This window comes from Triturus cristatus, chromosome 8 (assembly GCF_964204655.1).
Source record: "Triturus cristatus chromosome 8, aTriCri1.1, whole genome shotgun sequence".
NCBI lineage: Eukaryota > Metazoa > Chordata > Amphibia > Caudata > Salamandridae > Triturus > Triturus cristatus.
In genome coordinates this window covers 1,375,922,775-1,375,928,774 of record NC_140591.1, presented here as the reverse complement: position 1 = coordinate 1,375,928,774, position 6,000 = coordinate 1,375,922,775, and positions in this window count along the sequence as shown.

Genomic DNA, 6,000 nt, shown 5'->3' with positions numbered 1-6,000 from the left:
GACCTGTCCAATAATAGGTCTTAACATTTAGGGCCTGTCACCCACCACTATCCCACGGAAGCTTTAATGCCTCTAAAATTATCCATGCCCTCCTGATCCCCCAGTAGAGCAATTTGAGAAATTCATCCAATCTGTGAAAGCAGGACTCCGGTATATGCATGAGCACGTGTTGGAATACATACAGTACTCGAGGTAACATGATCATTTTGCTGATTGCAATGCACCCCATTAAGGACATAGGTAACTTCAGCCACATGTGCACATTTCATCTGAACCTTTATATTAGGTAGGTATGATATAATGTTTCTTAAATAGCTGCTTGGTTCTTTACTGTCTGCTGTGAACTTAAGGCCCTGTTCACAAACAGCATTTTGTAGAACGGTAAGTACTATAATAGTAATATTATAAAGTATACTTATTTATAATTTAATTTAATTTAACATTATCACTGATAGGATTTTCTATGGGATGGTGTTGCAGTATCAGTGGTTGGCCATGTATGGTGCTGGAATTACTACAGTTTCTGTTTCGTCAATAGTAACTTACAATCGTAAATTTGACTCCATCTACTTTTTCAGGTGGTTGAAACATGTAAGTCTGCACTTTTGAACTCAGTAGTAAAGTTATAAAAATTGTAAGAGTAAATGTACATTTGTAAATTACTCACATGTAACCTATCTTTGTGAATAGCCACAAAAGTTCCTTGCATTGCATGGTTTTAGTAAATAAAATGGAAATGGTCAGTTTGAATTTGTTGAACAAATAAGTAACTATGGGGCATATCTACAAGGCGGCGATAGAAAATTATCGCCGCTTTTGCGGCCGTTTTCAGCTGAAAAGCGGCGATAATTTTATCGCCTAACTAGCAAGATCACTCTAACGCGTGAAACCTTGCTTTAGCGCACGAAATCTTAACGCCCAACTTTGCATCTCTAATGAGATGCAAAGTGGGCATTCCTGACCTAACATGACAGGTGAAATGTCGCTAAGCGACATTTCTCCTGTCATCAAGCCCCACACTATGAAGCATAGCGGCAAGAAAAGTAGCGATAACCCCTGTTATCGCTACTTTCCTTACGCCTGCTTCAGGACTGACTTAGCCATGATATCCTATGGAAGGTGGATATCATGGCTAAGTTTGTGAGGCCCTATCAACAAGCTAACATCACATTTCGTGAAATTATCGGTGGGTTTCCAGCGATAATCTCACATTAGGAAGTTAGCGCTAGGATTTTTATCGCTTTTGAGATAAGCGTTGTTAATAGCACGCTATCTCAGCGATAAAAATCCATGTTAGCCAGCGATAATTATCCTAGCGCTAAGTGCGCTTAGCGATAATTATCGCCGGTTGTTGCTGATATGCCCCATAGTGCTTGAAGCCTCCTGGTCAGGAGATTTTATGAAGTTGTAGTACAGATAATGGTTATTTTTTAATATGTTGGTTTGACAGCCCCACTCAGAGACTCATGCACCTACTTAGAGACACAGTCATAGAATTAAGTGTACTGTTTCAAACCTACTTAGAGACCATTACACACATTCACAGAACCACCTGGGCACTCATGCACCCACTCACAGACCCACTCAGATACTCATGCACCAACTTACAGACTCACTCGGAGAGTCACGCACCCATGTACAGACCCACTCAGAGATTCATGTTTTTTATATGTATTCTGCTTTTATGGTTTCCTCTGAAGAAAATAAATAAACACTCACTCACCCACTTACAGATCCACTCAGACACTCACACGCCCACTCAGACACCCATACAGTCACTCACACACTGAGACACAGACTCTCTCAGAGAGTTATGGGCTCAGTCACTCACTATTATACTCAGAAAGTCATACACCCACTCACAAACTCAATCAGATATACATGCATGCACCCACTCACTCACACACTCAAGGCTCATGCATCCACTCACAGACCCAACCAGACATTTGCTCTCCCAGTCACAGACCCATTCAGACACTCATGCATGCACCCATTCACTCACCCTCTAAGAGACATATGCTCTCACTGACAGACCCATTGAGAAACTTGTACACACACTCACAGAGTCACTCAGACACCTATAAATCCACTCAGACACTCACACACCCATCCAGTCACTCACACACCCTCTCACAGACCATTTAGAAATGTATGCACCCAGTCGCTCACACACTCAGAGACTCACACATGCAATTGCAGTTCCACTCAGAGACTCATGGACCCACTCACAGAACCACTTAGACTCTCATGCTCCCAGTCATAGACCCATTGAGACAGTCATGTCGTATGATACAGAAGCATTGATAAACTGATGCACCATGTTACAGATTCACTGAAATAGTTATACAGTGAATGAGAGACTTACTGATACAGCAATACATGCAGTGATAGATTACACTGAAAATGTTATGCACTCGTATAGAGATATTAAGGGATTTGTACATGCTATTATATGGTTATTTATGGTTATGGTTATTTAAATAGTAATGTGTTTAGTCTGTTGGTTATAATCCATTTTGCAGTTATAAGTTTTGAATGTGGTGTGGCTATTAAATGTCTGCATTTGCTTTGTTATGTCGCAACATATTTGCGAGGAATTAGCATTTTAAAAACCTTAGAAATTCACTGAAAAAAACAAAGGGTACAGGGCCACTATGGTTATGAAATGAAAATTTTAAAAACTTAGAAATTCACTGAAAAAAACAAAAGGTTACAGGGACGATATAGTTATGTTGATATTTCACTTGTTTAAAACTGGAGAAATTCAGCAGTTATTGGTAGCTGAGCTAACTATACCTTGCGCACCTGCAACGCACTGCTTATGTCCTCACATATTACATCACTCATGACATGGTCAGTGACATCACTGATGACATCTCAAATGACATCACTGATAATATCAGCCACAGAATCTCTGGCACATCCACTCACACTCCAATTGTTGGCCTAACGGTTAGGGCGCTCGACCTCGGACCTGGGGAACTAGGTTCGAGTCTCGGTAATGACGCTGAACATCCTGTCATTCTGGACAAATCACTTAATCTCCCCGTGCCTAACAAAAAAATGAATGTGTGTCCTGATGTAACGTAACTGGTGCTATGTAAAGCGCTCTGATACCTGATTGGATTCGGGTCAAGTCTGCGCTATATAAAACTCTGCAAAAAAAAATGTATACACCCACTCCAACTTACACACTCTCATTCTCAAAACCATTGACACACCCATACAAATACTTACACACCCACTCACTGATTCATAGGTCTACATAAACATCCACTCAGTTACCCATGCTGCCACTCATGTAGCAACTCACTCACTAATGCAGCCACTGGTATATCCACTCATACACATGCTGTCAGTCACTCATAGAGTTACTCACAGGCATACTCACTCACCTTGTTATGTACCCCCATCTAGGCCTAAGAAGCTAAACAACCTTTCACCTACATTTGTCCTTCCTTGCTCTGCATAACGGTTCTAGCACTGACCTTTTACGCAGTTATGTGCTGAATAAATGTCAATCAATTTCCTTGAAACTAATAATAATAATAATAATAGGATTAACATACTCTGAATAAAAGTAATGGTCATCTTCATCCTAGGGCAAAATAACTACTTTGCATAATTGCAGGTATTGGTTTTGGTTCATTAACATAATCATACTTACAACATTTCGATTGTGTTAGGAACCCCAAGGCTATCTTTATGGTATAAAGGAACCATACCTTCACTAGGTAGGCAGAGGAGACGCTTCCAATCTGACACAAGACACTGAGGTCCTGGCCTGCCGAAGCTACAACATGCAGTGGTCTGACATCCCTGGCGGGGTGTCCAACTCAAGACCAAAATGGGGTCATGCATTATCTCCCATCCAGTAATGGGGTTGGCTCTTTCCTAGGGGATTCTTGGCTTTACACTCACATACATGCTAGGTACACTTAGGTAGGGCTGCATCATAGGAATAAGCTTGATTACTGTCATGTTTATATGCCTGCATTTATTTACTGTTTTAGCACCATGCTAGAATTCTACCATTTATTTACTTTGTTGGTGCTTGTAAACTTTCACATCTGCTTCTGTCTAATGATTGTCTCAACAAACATGTTTTATACTAGAATGACGCTGGTTCGATAAATGCTTATTGAAAATGTCCCCATTGTTTATTCTGTTTATCTCTCTGAGACTAAGTGAGCACGATTGACTGAGTGAAAACTACTGTACTATTTCCACGTTCCCTGAAGGATCAAGGGTTGTCATGTTTGATAGTTGCCAGAAACTATTCGCTCCTTGGTAAGGTTAGACTTATGGTGGCACTGTGAGCTAGCTGGTCTAAAGGCTTCCATTTCCTTTAGGGGTGTCCAGAATCAGTCTAGACACAAATCCCTGAGTTTATGTTGTGTAAACCCGCAGATCCTATGTATTTTTAGGGACTGCATCTCATGGCGCCACCAGCGTTGGTTTAGTTCTTATTTAACGGTCAAATCTGAGTAGTTCTGTCATGCTTTCTCAAAGACCCCTACTCACATTTAACCAAAGACGTCTGGAGTGGGAAGTGGAAAATCTGCTGCACCTGAGTAGGCATATCCTATATATTGGCTGTAGGTCTGTTCAAGCTTGAAGGATTATAGTTCCCTACAATGTGCTGAACCTTATCTCTTTTTCTTACCACTTCCTTCCACAATGTTGGTCCAGGACAGCGTTGCGAAAGCAGGGGAAGAAGAGCTTGAAGGTGCTCTTAACATTATGGAACATTGCAGACATGCTATTGCTATGAAATTAGTAGATTACGGCCTCCCAGCAACGGGTGGAAATGTTAACTTCATGACTGAGGCACATGAGGCATTCAGGACAGAGGTATTCTATTCTTGGTTCAAATTCCCACCTGCAGATGCATGCACACATTTGTTTCATACTTACATTGAAGATGAGACTCCTGATGAATACCTTCCATACGTGGACATAGAAATCCCGTTAACTCACTAAGAACATATTAACTGGTTAAAGGTGCCCTCCCCCGTACCACAGAAAATGTGAGACTCGGTCTGCTCAGCAGAGAAGGAGCAACCTGGCAGTCCTAGCTGCTAAATAGAAAACACAATCTTAGAAACCGTGACAATTAAAAAAAAACTGACAGTTATCAGGATACTGATACATGTTCCTCTCGGGTTCATCCAAAAACTCGGAGAGAGAAGGCCGGTCAGAACACAGATCGGAGAAGCGAGTCAAGCCAAGAGACACACATTGCACTTCAGACTACATTATCAAACAAGAAGATGAACCCAAAACTAAACCTTAATTTAAAAAGAAGAAGGTAGCTGGCATTAAAATATTAAATGGACAGTCTACTGAGGACTCTAGTACTGAACGGCGACTGGCCTCTGATGATGCTAGACAGCGCAGTAGAAGTAACAATAGCTCACCAGAACCTGATGGAAATTCTGGTGAAGACAGCATACAAAACAGGAGCTGCTGCTGTTTATTTTAAATGAAGCCACGATGGGCCAAGAGGACTACAATTGAAGGAGGGTAATGATAATCCCATCCCCACATCGAGTGCACCCTGGCTGGGGTCTGGGATGTCATGTTACATAACTAATGGATACCTTTTGGGACACACTATATGTGTCTTTCTTTGAATACATTTAAGGCTGCCCTTTGGTCTGTTTTAGTCCTGAGGAAGACCCACCATGATGTACAGTGGATAACACTTGATCACAGGGTCGAAACATTGATGACATTCCGTTATGTCCTATGTCAGCTATCCTTGGAATATGCAAAGATGATACAGGATACAATGAACAAAACGTTTTTGGGGATATTTTGATTATTTGTGTTTCCAAGGTCTCATGCTTGTGTTTGTGATTACCGGGAGATTTGTGATTTTCACTATGTATATGTTAATGTGATGTATTGTTCTTTATGTTCTTGACAGCTGTTGAAAAGAGAAATATGAAAAGAGATAGATATAAGAACTAAAAGCCCTAATACTAGCACTAAATA